Source organism: Lissotriton helveticus, chromosome 4_1 (assembly GCF_964261635.1).
Source record: "Lissotriton helveticus chromosome 4_1, aLisHel1.1, whole genome shotgun sequence".
Taxonomy (NCBI): Eukaryota; Metazoa; Chordata; class Amphibia; order Caudata; family Salamandridae; genus Lissotriton; species Lissotriton helveticus.
The window spans coordinates 2,132,435,350-2,132,450,819 of record NC_136063.1 but is presented as its reverse complement, the minus strand read 5'-3'; positions in this window follow the sequence as shown (position 1 = coordinate 2,132,450,819).

The window sequence follows — 15,470 nt, the reverse complement described above, 5'->3', positions numbered from 1 at the left end:
AGCTTCTCTTCGGCGGCTGTGAGCATAAACGGCTCGGGCCGCGGCTGTGAAAACACGGGGCAATGCCGGGTGGGCACCGGCTTTAAATACTTAATCAAATCGAGGTGGGCACTCGATAGGCTCCTCAATCCTGGGCCAATGCCGGGTGGGCACCGGCCAAAGCTCTCCCCAGTGCTAGAACCACATAGGGCGCTATGGGCAAAGATAAAGCGCTCCTAAGCGCTAGAGACAGCATACAAGCGCTTCCAGGCGCTAGAACAGCAAAATAAAGCGCTCCCAGCGCTAAAGGCAGAGATAAAGCGCCACCAGGCGCTAGGGATGAAAGCAAAGCACTCCCAGTGCTAGGGACAAGTAAAGGTCCATAAGTCCAGCAAGGTCCTTCAGCACAGTGAAGCAAAGGGGACCCAGTAAAAGGTCTCCAGAGTCCAGGACATCAGCAGTCCATCAGGTGTCCAGGGACTGGGCAGGGACCAGGGATTCCCCTGGGCCCAAGCAGCAGCACGCCCATGGCAGATTCAAGTCCAAAAACAAGAACATTTTGGAAGGGGACACAGCCCCTTCTTATACACAGAAAAGCCTTTGAAGTCTTTGTGCAGGCAGGGTGAGAACCAGCTAGAACTGGTTATAGGGAAGTCCTTTCAGTATCAGGGACAGAGGTGACAGTCGCCCAGCGGGGAGGTGGAGCCAGCATTGTGGCAGGCAGGCACAGCCTCATTCACTATCAGGTGCTATCTCCTCCCACTTCCCTGGCAGCAGATGCTGCCTTTCATCCACGGGCTGACTCAGACAACCTCCTGGGGGCTCTGCAGCCCCTGTCATCCTCAAACCAGACAGTCAATCCACAGCAGGCCCAGGTACTCCTGGGCCAGGCTCACCAGCCAATCACACGCCAGGCACAAATTACACAAATATGCCAACTTCTCAAAGTGGCACTTCTAGACTAGACACAACCATGCCGCATACACCATTACGCAGCATTCAATCTCACGAGTTCGCACATATCAAACTCGACCCTGCACTCCCCACACATCAGGAACTACCATGGGCATACATATTCCCAATTCATTCCTATGGGAGGGCAGGTCACTCACCATACATACACAGAGAGCACACGCACTTTACACTGTACCACAGTGAAAAAGCGCGCAAAGGCCTAAAATCACCAACACCAGGCTCCAGAAACAGGCTAGGAAAAAGCAAAAGTCTCGGGGTGAACCTGCCAAAAGGGCCAGGTCCAACACAACCCCCTTCCAGCCAAAACGCAGTTTAGACCAATCACTCCACTGATGGGCTTCACTGCTTTGGGCGGCAAAACACGGAAACGGGTCCGCACGGCAGGGACACCCTCCTGTTTTTCGCCACTCTGAACCCACATAGATTTCTCTCAACAAAAGCTCTCTGGCACAACTAGGGTACCCCACTGGTACACACTAGTCATCCACAGCCAGGACCAGGCCCTAGGCCATCCAAATATCACAGGTCCTAACCAATCCACCGAGTGGGGGGCAGTAACCCCTGGCACACAATAGCCACTCTCCACTCTCCCTCTCAGGGTAGCTACAACTACCACTGATCCAACAACCTAGGGTCCACACCCTCAGGCTGACCAGAGGTCACGGGCAAGAATGCCCCACCCTACCTCTACTTCTGGGTTTCCGCACCCTCACAGGGAAGCAATACTCCTACCAGATCAGGACCTCACTCCATCACTGGTCTACCACCTGGAAACTATTTCACTTCTGAAGTACAAAGCACACAGCACAGTTCCTCTTCAAGCAGGTGGGGGGACACAGCACACAGCAAAATCCCCTTTCCTCTACCTTAGTGGAAACAACAAACTGCAGGTGAGCCCCAGAACCCACAGCAAGGGCAGCCCCCTCAGTCTCTTCAGCTGATCTACCTTGGCAGAGATTCCTTCTTGACCTGGAAGTTTCCTAATCTCCCAACCTAGGATCTAAACCCTCAGGTTGCACCGGGGTCAGAAGTACACCGTCCCACTGCACCCCTTCCAGAGTTCTGCACCCTCCACTTAGGAGCGGTACCCCTCAACACCAGGACCGCCGGAGTTCTGGTTACAGACACTCCCCGTCCTCTAGACACAGGAAGATCCTCCTCAAATGACCTATAAGAACAGCCTAGGCCCCTGACCTGGAGCTCCCGGGGGAACCCTCCAGGCTGAGGTTCCGTGACAATTTTAAGTGATGTTTTCGACTCGCACGAATATGGTCGAGTCTGGTATCTAAGAACCGCAAATGACGAGTTTAGTAAGTGTGCGCAGTTTCGCTGTACTAACTTAAACCGTTCGTTTGATATGCGGGTTTTTCATCTGTACCCACGGGTTCCATCTTAGATACGGCATCCATTTTGTCTCTTGCCCTCAAGTAGCCAGCGAACGGACACTGTCCGCTTCGTCACCCTGGGACTCTCAGGATATTTGTGGAAGACACATGTACTTTGTAAATATCTTTTACGATGAGGGGGATGATACTGTAAGGCAGATGGCCCCGCTCGAGGCTCATCTTGCCGTCCGGTTTATTGTCTCAGCCGTGCATCTCATTAGGCACGTCCCTTTGATGCCTGTATCTCGTGTTTCCCGATACCTCCCCTTTTACACTCTTTTCAATCCCCCACTGTCTCCATCTTCCTCTGCACCTGTCCTTGTCCCTATTTCAATCTGTTTTACTGCCGATTAGAATTCACTAATGTTGGGAAGATGGGTTTTTACAGTTGGGAACCGCCAAATGTTTCCGCACTTATGTTCCGGACCTTATGTGTACCAAAGTGACCAAAGCGACCCCTCTGGGGGATAATTATGGGAACCAGGTTGTAAAATTTTGTGTACCATGTTGTCCTATGAGTAAATTCTGTATAAAAGGAGCGATCCACAGAACCAATTTGAAGCAGTCTCCCCAAGTTGCACGTGTTGTACTTGTTGTGACTTCTGTGTTCCCTGCAGTAAATAAACCTTGAATCTTTGACGCCGAAGGAAGTGTCCCGTGTCTCTGTAGTTTGTGCGCCGAAACAGGTATCCCATGAAGGTTATAGGTGTTGTTCCCTGGCACCGCTGGTACTGTTAAAAAGTCCAGTCCTTCAGTTGGCGCCCAACGTGGGGCGACTTCAGCGGTACCGGTCCGGTCCAAAGCCTGATGATCGTGAGGAACTTCGTGTGAAATCTCCGAGGGAAGGTGCACCCCGCTTCATCGATCCTGTTGTCGAAATAAGTGGCCCGAAGTTTTTCCCTGCGAAGATTCCCGCCTCCTGATGGCTGCAATGGACCGATGCCCTGACTGTCGACCTGTCTTCGACGCCCGGCGTAGACCTTATGTACAAGCGAGACGATAGACGGGCCTTCCTGGTGACGCCATTGAAGTTCTGAGTTAAGTATTTGTGGGTCGCTCCCAGTCCTTAGTGGTTGTTCTAGCTTTTTGAAAGCTTTGTGGTTAGCCTTTAAGGCTTTGTGGTAATAGCTCACTGAGCTTTGTAATAGCCTCCTCAGGCTTTGTGGTTAGCTCTCCGAGCTTTGTAATAGCCTTAAGGCTTTGTTGTATTGCATGGTTCCATTACATTTGTGGTTCTTAGTATTGGTCCTTAGTATTATTTGACAGTTGCAATTGCCAAAAACCGAGGGTTTTGACTTACACGAGGTTTTATTGCTTCGGTAATCCTTGAAGTTTGATACTAGGTTAGTGTGCACGATGCCTAGCCATAGTGATTTGTTTCGTATTTTCAAATGTTGCGCAATGGATTCCCGGTTGGAGGACTCGTGTCCGATACCTCCAGTTGGAACTCCGATACATGATCCTTATAGTCGACATGGGGTGGGTCCTATAATATATAATGATTACTGGATCCGCTATACAAAGAAAGACGGTGACCTTAGATGGCCGCCACATGGAACTTTTGAACTTTCGATTTTAGATAATCTTGAGGCTAAATTATTTTTAAAGAAAGCTAGGCCAGCTATGTTTGATTCCTTTCGGATATGGCGTAAAGAGGCCAAGCAGAAAGAAATCAAACAACTTAAAAAGAATCAAAAACAAGAGTTCGTTCCTGTAATGCAAGCTATAAAAGAATGTAGACAAGACAAAGAAGAAAAAGACATGGAAATCGCTACTAGATTGCATCACATGAAAATAGATAAATGTTACCCAGTTTTACCGAATAATCTAGAAAAGAAAGAAGAAGATTTGAAGGAGGATTCCTTGTTATCATACTTGATGAAATCACCACCTCCTTATGTACAGGGTGCTACTGCTCCTGTAGCTCCTCCTATAGCTCCTCCTGTTGTTCCTCTTGTTGCTCCAGCGGCTGCGGGCCAGCCCGCTGTTAACCCTACGTTTGTTCCACCACCTGTTCTTGTTCCTACTGCTCCTGTACCTGTACCTTCGCAGACTGTTGTTTCTGCTACTCCAACTACCTTGTCCGTTCCTACTATGCCTTCCTTCACCTCCAGTGTTGTTGCCCCTGTTTTTCTTTCTCCTTCTGTTCGTAAGCGTGTTCCTAACTCTGTTGCTACTCTTTATTCACCTCTTTCTGGTCCGTTATTTTCGTCTGATTCATCTGAAACTCCTCAGAGACGGAGTCAGATCCCTAGTGGTAGGGAGAAAGAGACGTTAGTAACAATGGCACGTAGGTGGATAAGACATCCTGCTAATTACACTCCGCGTGTAGTCTTTGATACATTTTCTCAGTTTAATGAGCCTACGCAGAGATTCGTATTTGAGGAGATGTGTAACTTTTTGAGAGAAGAATGGTATAATGATGATGTAGATGATGTACCGGCCGACATAATTGAACTTCAGAGTCACTTTTCAAACGGTATGATTATAGGAGACAATGTACGACGTGCAGTGGAACGCTTATTAGCATTCAGATCCACAGCACATTCTCGGGTATCATTAGATGATACCACTGAGAACTGGAAAGCGGTTCCTGGTCAGTATCCCATGAGAGAAGTCCCGCCACTGTGGGTGCCTGGAGATCCGCAAGCTAACCCTGCGGTTTTACCACATTTTCGAAGGGTGTGGATACATCTTCCATGGAAACGATCGGAAGTTTTGCAAGTGAAGCAATCCTTACCCGATCCGAGTAAAAATCCGGCTGGTTATTATAAGGAGTTATCACAACTGATAGAAGCTTCTATTATGAATATTGCCGACATCGACATGTTGTTTGGCAATGTTGTACCGCAACCAGTTTGGGCTAAAATTCGTCAAGCCGATCACGCAGTTGAATTAGGGGGTGATTGGGTTGCACTGCTAGCAGCTGATGCATTACAAGTCGGTGGGGCCAAGCCTGAACAGCTGATTTTGGATTTGCCTCAGAAAATCATTACGCTCATGAAAACTCTCATGCCAGCGATGAAGGTGAACTGGGATAAGTTATCAGCTTGTAAGCAAAAGAAAGACGAGAGTGTCTCAGATTTCTTTACAAGGTTTGAGGAAGCGTTTGTCGACCACAGCGGCCAGGACATGGGCGCTGAGGGAGGCCAGCGGTTATTCGTTGACAAATCCGTGTCAAATTTGCTGCCTGAACTAAGCAACAAATTGAAGAATTCAGAGAGTGCGTGGGCAGTTTCAACCCCTGCGCAAATACTAGCAACGGCTCAGTATTATGAGAATAGGGAAAAGGAAGAAAGTGATCGTGTAGAAAAGAAAACGAAAGAACTCAAAACAAAGGTTTTGTTGCAGCAAGCATACCCTCCACGATCAAACCAAAATGATTCGCAACAGCAGTATCGACCACGAGCACAGCCCGATAGGACACAGCCGCGCTCTGACAACTTTGATTCCAGATCTTCACTTGGGTATAATCAGTGCGCATATTGTAGGAAAGAGGGACACCTAAAATATGATTGTCTTGCCTTACGGGACCGCCTGAATGGTGTGTCGACACGTGGAAACCGTGGTGGTGGTCCTCAACAGGCACCACGTGGTAGAGGTCGTGGTTCATTCCACAATCAGAGTGATCGTTATCAAAATCAATCAGATGCAAATAATTACTTTGACCAGCGAAATGCGGGGTCAGTTCGATCTGCACAGTATAATGTGGATGATTATTACGTAGAGCACGAGACTGTTGTAAATGACCATTACTAGGACAGCCAACGACAAAGAGAGGGAGTAGTGTCAGTTCCGGTCGATCAGAGTGGGCCTTACGTTGCAGTGGCTACATCGGGTGTAGTTGAGCCTTTTCTGTTAGACACTGGTGCGACGAAAAGTTCCATCATGCATTCAAAACTCCCTGGCGCACCTTTGTCTGGCTTAACGAATGTTTCCGTTGGATTCTCTGGCGCCCCTGTTAGTAACCCAGTCTCTAATCCTTTGCCTCTTATGATTGGACCTCGTGAGCTAACCGCTCCACTGATTCTATCTACAGGTTGTGGTGAAAATCTTTTGGGCCTGGATTTGTTGAAATGACTATATGCAACATTGTATTGTTCCCCCGAAGGAGTGGAACTTACATTGGGACGGAGAGTGATCTCTCCCATGTATTTATCGGTTGATAAATTCCCACCGGAATTGAGTTCCCTCCCTGCGTCTCTATGGGCCACAGGTCCCAATGACGTGGGCCTGTTAGACATTCCACCCTATGTGATTCAATTGAAACAAAATGCGCGATTACCGCGTTTACCTCAATATCGTATTTCTCTGGAGGGCGAACGAGCGCTGTTAGCAATCATTCATGATCTCATTGGAAAGGGTGTTGTTGAAGAAACTCGTGGGAATGTATGTAATAGCCCTGTATTGCCAATTTTGAAACGAACTGACCCAACTAAACCTCCTGTATATCGTTTTGTAATAGATTTGAGAGAGGTAAATAAAATAGTAGTTCCACAATTTCCTGTGGTACCTGACATTACAGCTTTATTAACAATGATTCCGGCATCTGCCTCCTGGTTCACAGTGATCGATCTAAAGAATGCTTTCTTTAGCATCCCAATTGCAGAGGAAAGCAGAGACCTATTTGGATTCTCATTAGGAGGTCGCAGTTTTAGGCTAAAACGCGCTCCACAGGGCTACTGTGAGAGTCCGTCAATCTACAGCCAAGCACTTAAAGGTCAGCTTGATGCCTTTGTATTACCAACGAATGCAGCTTTGATTCAATACGTGGATGATCTTTTAGTGGCAGCTGATACAGAAGCTATTTGCAAAACGGCTACAGTATCATTGTTGTACTATCTACATGACTTACACCACAAGGTATCGCCTTCAAAGCTACAGTATTGTTGTCAAGAAGTTACCTATCTAGGTCACTTATTGTCAAAAGAAGGGAGAAGGTTGACCCCAGAGAGAATTGCAGCGATTTCCCGAATGTCTGTGCCAAAAACCCAAAGAGATGTTCGTGCCTTTTTAGGTATTACGTCCTACTGCAGACAATGGATTCCAAATTTTTCATTGTTGGCGAAACCATTGATAGCCCTTACATGCAAAGACGTTTCATCCCCAGTACCTTGGTCTGAAGAATGTCAGAAAAGTTTTTCTGAATTGCGTGATGCGTTGTGTTCGGCTCCTGTGTTGGGCACTCCTGACTACAGTAAGCCATTTACACTATACGTTCACGAGAGGGATGGTTGCGCGTTGAGTGTTTTGACACAACCTTTTGGTGGTAAGCAACGCCCATGTGCCTATTTTTCTTCGACTTTAGACCCAGTAGCAAGAGCCTTGCCAAGTTGCTTAAGGGCAACAGCGGCAGCTGCGGCGTCCATTCGACAGTCCGCAGGTCTAGTCATGGATAATATGCTCACGGTAATGGTTCCGCATGCAGTCGACACTCTATTGAACCGAACGAAAACTCAACATCTGACGAGCGCAAGATTGTCTGGATATGAGTTGACGTTGCTGGCCAGTCATATACGGATAAAACGGTGTAATGTGTTGAATCCAGCAACATTGCTGCCGATCGACACAGAATCAAGTGATGAAGCAGTACATGACTGCTATCTCAAAACTGAAGAGGAAACTAAGGGTCGCATTGACCTAAAAGATACTCCATTGACAGATCCCGATGGTACTTTGTATGTGGATGGTTCTTGTTTCAAGTTACCGAATGGTGATGTGACAACTGCATATGCTGTAGTTACATTGAGAACGATTGTGGAAAGCGCAAGGTTAAGTCAGAATTCGGCTCAGGCTGCTGAGTTAATTGCTTTGACGAGAGCGTGTGTGTTGTCTAAAGATAAACGGGTGAATGTGTTTACAGATAGCCAGTATGCGTTTGGTGTGGCACATAGTTTTGGACGACTGTGGAGAGAGAGAGGATTCCTTACGTCACATGGTACGAAGATTCAACATGGCCAGCTTGTAAATGATCTTTTGGATGCACTTACGTTGCCTAAGCAAGTGGCAATTGTTAAATGTAGTGCGCATCGTAAGGTGACGGATGATGTTGGTCGTGGTAATGCGTTTGCGGATGAGACTGCTAAGGAGACTGCCCGGAACCTTAGCACTCGAATGTATGTGACGAGTTCGGTTAGGTGGCCTGCAGAATCAAGTATGTGTGAGAACACTATCGAGAGTGTGAAAGCAATTCAGAATGAGGCCACCGAGACTGAAAAGGCGAAGTGGAAAGAAAGTACGGGAAAGTTGGATGCGAATGGTTGTTGGACTGACTTATCGGAACAGAAAAGATGGATGTTGCCTGATGCGTATGTGCTGGCTATTGTGACTATGGCACATGGGTTAGCACATATTAGCGCGAAAGGTATCTGTAAATTGCTGTTTCCTGTGTGGAAGAATGATGGTATTACGAAATGTGCTGAACGCTTGGTTAAGAATTGTATGGTGTGTTTGATGCACAATCCTGGTAAGGGCACTCCCACTCCACCTGGCCATTTTGCCCCTCCTGCGTACCCTTTCGAAGTTATCCAGTTGGACTTTATCCACATGGAGAGATGTAATAATTTGAAGTATGTGCTGGTTGTGGTGTGTGCATTTTCTAGGTGGATTGAGGCCTACCCCCTTAAGGATAATACGGCTTTATCCACGGCAAAAATTTTACTCAAAGAGTATTTTTCCCGCTACGGAATGCCTCGGGTTGTGTGGTCAGACAACGGAAGTGAGTTTGTTGGGAGCGTGATGAAGAGTGTGTGTCGCGGGTTAGGGATTGTACAGAAATTCCATAGTGCCAATCATCCTCAGTCAGCTGGTTTGGTTGAAGGGTACAATGGCACCCTTAAACTAAAACTAGCAAAGATTCAGGCTACGACAGGTCTTTCGTGGCCTGACGCTTTACCCTTAGCATTGCTGTCAACAAGGGCAACTTTACACTCCCGAGTAGGGCTCAGTCCCTATGAAATAGTGTTCGGTCGCCCTGCCAATGTTTGGGGGGTCCCTAGACCGGGTGCCTTTTGTGATCTTGAGTATCCAATGTTGATCGATTATCTTCATGACTTGACTGCTAAACTGAGGTTAATTCACCAACAGGTTCACGAAGCATTGCCGACACAGACGGAGGGTCCAGGCCACCAGCTCCAGCCCGGAGATTGGGTGGTAACGCAGAATTTTTCGCGCAAGAACAATTTGGATCCCAGGTTCACTGGACCCTATCAGGTCCTCCTTGCCACGAGAACTGCAGTTCGTCTCGAGGGGCGGAAAAATTGGGTGCATGCCACCCATACCAAGAAAGTCCCCATTCCGTTGCCAGCAGACTCGTGGGTAAGGAAAGGCATTGCATCAACTGAAACCGAAGGATTGCCGGCGTTTGTACCTTTCAGCGACGCACAACCTGTCGGAGAATCCTCAGTGCAGCAAAAAGGCATTATTGAACACTTGTCATCAGAAGACTCAAGACCAGAACATTTAGCTGATCAACAGGGCGTTGTCCCTTCAACGGATCTTTTGTTTAACGAACAGACACGTCCTGGAAAAACCCGATATTTTTTGAGATCCAGCACTAGAGACTAATAAAAAAACCCCGTTCTGTCCGTTTTCCATGATCAGTTTGAACACTCATACTATTGTAATTATTTTGTATATATATTCATTGAGCTTCGTTCCTTACACTTTTTGTTTCCACAGCTGAGAGACATTTTTTTTTATATATATATATTTGTGAAATAAAGGCCGTAGGGCCGCGCGTGTACTTCCTCCTGGTTAGTAGGTCTTGACGCTAGGTTAAAGACCGTCGATTTCTGGGAACTCCTAGGAATTGACTATTGCTACACAGAACGAAGTGCGTCAAGAAACGTTGCGGACGGTCATAGGGAATGGCATTTTCGAAGCTGATGGACTTGGAAAGAGCTCAAGCACAAAGATTCAAGCTGCAGCAACTCAGTCGTACCAAATGTTTTGTGTTCCAAATATTCGTACTGTTTGTGACTGTTTCTGCGTTATTGGCGGGTGGAGTATATTACACGATGTCTTACTTCTTGCCCTCTATCATACCTACTCCTACCCCTGACTTTAAACTCACCTCCACTGTTTCTCCTCATTCTTTTCACATTTTACCTGAACACGAGCAGGCTAGACGTGCAGAATTCCGCAACAATTCCTTTATTCAGCTCCTTCATCAGCATCAGTTAGTGGTTAACACTACTAATTGTTGGGTGTGTGGGTTGATGCCGCATACTACGGATAAGGGAATTCCATATCTGGTGTTACCGTATAGCTCCCAAGGGTCTGCTCGAGCATTTCAAACAATGTTTCAAAGCGCACTGGGTTTCCACCCCATTCGAGAACCACGTTCCCCCTACTCTGGTCCTACCTCGTACCAAAAATCTTTGTCTATAGCAATAGAGGATTTAGATAGCGATATCTATGATCCCTCGCTTATCCCTGAAGAAGAGGTACAAGCCTATAGGGTCCTAAGTAGAGGCGAATATAGTGTGTTCACTGGTGAAAAACAGCTTAAAAGCTCGCCTCCGATATGGGTCGTACCCCACACTGGCAATTTTTGTTTAATAGGTCGCGGCCGTAGATCGAAATCCCGACTTGGAGAGAGTGCTTGCACTGAAAATTATATTTTGCCAATGGTCTCGTCCCCTGTATTTTTGGCTGCCAAGGGTACATACTTTATTTGTCATGATCGTGCGTATGCATGGTTGCCCTCTGACTTCATGGGCTCATGTTTTATCGCAAACTTGTTGCCTCCGACATTTACTGTAGATGCAGATTATCACAAAACTAGAGTTGTGAGAGGCGTAATTAGCGAAGAGGATACTGCCGGTCAAGAGGCAGGAGACTTTTTCAAGGGTTTCCTCCCATTTTGGGGACCTATGGTTAATAGTAGGAACCTGAGACAGTTGACTCGAGTGGTAGAATCGACAGCTAATATTACTGCCAGTGCCCTTGGTAATATCACCACAGAACTTCAGGCGGATAGACTTATGACGTTACAAAACCGTATGGTTTTAGATGTGATCTTAGCAGATCGAGGTGGGGTATGTAAGGTGATCCATTCGAGCTGCTGTATTTTCATTCCTGATAACGCTCCGACTGTCTATCAAGCCATCTCGAAGTTGCATAAGATCTCCGAATCCATACACGTGGATGTAGGGGATTGGACGCTACTTGGATGGTTTTGGGGCCTGATGTCGACTTGGGGTTGGAAGATTCTGACGATCATTGGAGTCGTTGTAGTGTTCCTGTTCACGTGTTGCCTTTGCGTGCAGTGCGGTCCTGCCTTATGTGGCCTCTGTGCTACAACGTGTATGAGACAGCCACCTGTTACCAAAGGGTCTCGGATGGACAGAGCTATGCTACAGCAACATCTCGAGGGTCTGATGAATATCGAATATGATTCCGACTAGTGCTTGCCTACATGAGGGCAAAAGGAGCGTCTGAGGTTCCGTGACAATTTTAAGTGATGTTTTCGACTCGCACGAATATGGTCGAGTCTGGTATCTAAGAACCGCAAATGACGAGTTTAGTAAGTGTGCGCAGTTTCGCTGTACTAACTTAAACCGTTCGTTTGATATGCGGGTTTTTCATCTGTACCCACGGGTTCCATCTTAGATACGGCATCCATTTTGTCTCTTGCCCTCAAGTAGCTAGCAAACGGACACTGTCCGCTTCGTCACCCTGGGACTCTCAGGATATTTGTGGAAGACACATGTACTTTGTAAATATCTTTTACGATGAGGGGGATGATACTGTAAGGCAGATGGCCCCGCTCGAGGCTCATCTTGCCGTCCGGTTTATTGTCTCAGCCGTGCATCTCATTAGGCACGTCCCTTTGATGCCTGTATCTCGTGTTTCCCGATACCTCCCCTTTTACACTCTTTTCAATCCCCCACTGTCTCCATCTTCCTCTGCACCTGTCCTTGTCCCTATTTCAATCTGTTTTACTGCCGATTAGAATTCACTAATGTTGGGAAGATGGGTTTTTACAGTTGGGAACCGCCAAATGTTTCCGCACTTATGTTCCGGACCTTATGTGTACCAAAGTGACCAAAGCGACCCCTCTGGGGGATAATTATGGGAACCAGGTTGTAAACTTTTGTGTACCATGTTGTCCTATGAGTAAATTCTGTATAAAAGGAGCGATCCACAGAACCAATTTGAAGCAGTCTCCCCAAGTTGCACGTGTTGTACTTGTTGTGACTTCTGTGTTCCCTGCAGTAAATAAACCTTGAATCTTTGACGCCGAAGGAAGTGTCCCGTGTCTCTGTAGTTTGTGCGCCGAAACAGGTATCCCATGAAGGTTATAGGTGTTGTTCCCTGGCACCGCTGGTACTGTTAAAAAGTCCAGTCCTTCAAGGCCCAGAGACAGAGTTTCGGGCCAACGTGGGACACACCGTCCCACACTCACTCCGCCTCCACTGAGACAGGACGTGAGCCCCTACACCCCTACCATCCTAATGGGACCTAGCTGGGCTACACATGAACCTCTTCACCTACACAGGATCATCAGATACACAAGCCACTACTTTTAGAATCACTCCCTAATGTCTCTGCAAGACATCTAGCACACCGCCAGAAATCCACCTTCTTATCCAGTGCCTCTGCAGGACCTCCTGCACACCACCAGAGGTATACCTCCCGTGCAAGCTCCTTTAAAAAAAACTCACACCAACTCCTCCAGTTCAACACACCACTCATCCACACACTCCCCCTCCAGACTGGTGAGACAGTTCCTCACTGCCCCTGACTCTCAACCTGTACCCTCTTACTGAGCACCAGGCACCATACTCTGGGAACTGGGAATGGGACTTCACACACTGGACACATTTAAGCTGCCACAACTGGATCCTACCATACTGGGGAATCCAGACACACACATACTACACTCAGGGGATAGCCACCCTCCCGAGCAAGTCATTTCTCCGCCACACTCCCTCTCTTCCATCTACCCACACGGGAACAGGAACAGGGATTGGACACTGGACCCAGCAAGGGATTCCTAATCTATGGGAACCTCCCCCTCTACTGGCGTCCCGCCCTGTCACTTTCTCTCATCTGCAACTAAACATAAAGCGCAGGAACACCATCTGAAAATGACACTCTTGAGGAAAAACAAAATCACAAACAATAATCCCAAACATGTGACTATCTGAAAAATGCAGAGTTTTGTAATGTAGCCAGCTGTCGCTGTGGCACTGCGCAAACACAAGTCCAAATCCGCACCACTGACCAACAATGTTAGAACTGGCTATTTCTGGTAGGCTAAGGCTGACGCCAAAGCCAGGCAGAAACCACCACTCTAGTCAGGGCAATGGAGTCACACGCCAAGATAACCCCTGCTCACCCCCTTGGTAGCTTGGCACGAGCAGCAAGGCTAAACTCGGAGGCAATGTGTAAAGCATTTGCGCCAGCGCACAACAGCAACAACATCCTAGGCACACCACAAAAGGAACTCCACACAAGGTTATATTAAAATAACTTTTATATTGTCAAAACACATCAGATAGAAATCACACATGTACATTGTGCCAACTGGCACGGGCAATATTCATAAGGGATTATTTACAGGACAGGGCCACATAGGCCACTGTCAGAATCAACACTTTTAGAAATAGAAATACTGTCAGAAATTAGAATAAAAGGATATAAAATCACTGTAGCACAAAATAACAATTATAGATCACATCCAGTAACTACTGGGAACAGGTAAGTACACACTACGCAATACTAATAACCATAGGCCCAGATCACGCAAGGACACATAACCTCTCTAGTATAACTATACTAGGCAAAACACAACCACCTAAGAATAAAATACATTTAGGGGTATCAGCAAGAACACATTACACATGATGCATCAAAAACACATTCAGCGATGTAGGGAAAAAGGTAAACACATGATGCATAAAACATTCAGAGGTGTAAGGAAAGAAAGAACACATGATGCATAAAAATACATTCAGAGGTGCAGGGAAAGAAACACATGATGCCTAAAACATTCAGCGGTGTAATAACAAGACACATGATGCATCAAAACCATTCAGAGGTGCCAGGAAGGAAAACACAACTCAATAGCGCAAAGACACATGATGCCTAAAACATTCAGAGGTGCAAGGAAAAACCACACAATTGCGCAAAACCTACATAAGCCACCACCTGTGGCAGTCCCTAGGCCAACAGGCCTTGTTGGGGCTAGGACGCCCTGTGTCTCAATGTCAGGGGCCTAAACGGTGCAGGTGCCCACTACTTGCTGGGCACCTGGAAACATCCCAAGTCCTAAACGGTGCAGCTGCCCACTAATTGCTGGGCAGCTGGGAATCATCAAAACTGCGCCAGGGCCCTCACTGACCCTTAGGCGCAAACTGCACCCACTGCTGGAGCCACACAGGCTCTACAAACACTCGTGTCCACGTTGGAGCCACACAGGCTCTGATACAAATATGCCCCCTGAGCCTAGCAGGCTCTGTAAACAACTGTGGGGGGTCGTTGGAGCCCCCCTTGGGGGCTCGACATCAAGGAAATGCCCCCAGAGCCTATCTAGGCTCGCCAAACAAAAATGCGGGGGTCGGAGTCCCTCTCGGGGGACTCAGCCACAAGGAGATGGCCCAGGAGCCCTCTCCGAGCTCTACATACGGTGGGGCGACCCTCTGCCAACCGGGGCAGCCCTTGAAGCCCTCGTGGCTTCATACAGACAATAAGCGTGAGCTCGCGCTACTGGGGGGGGGGGGCGGACACCGACAATGTGTCCCGGCGCCCCTCCCTTCTCCTCGGCCCCACTCACCGGTTCTCTGGCGATCTGCGGCTCTCCTCACTTGGGGCTCCCTCAGCACACGGGAGCCCCAGCAGCAGGCCACGCTTCTTCTCTCGGGGCTCCCTCTCGGTCACGGGAGCCCCGCAGCGGCCGCCGCCATCTTCCTCTCCCCTCTCCTGACCGCGGGCCAATCACAGCGCGGCCTTCCCGGGCGAGCCTCCCGCGGCCCTCCAATCACGGCGCGGCCTTCCAGGGCGAGCCTCCCGCAGCTCTCCAATCACAGTGCGGCGCCTCGGGGAAGCTTCTCTTCGGCGGCTGTGAGCATAAACGGCTCGGGCCGCGGCTGTGAAAACACGGGGCAATGCCGGGTGGGCACC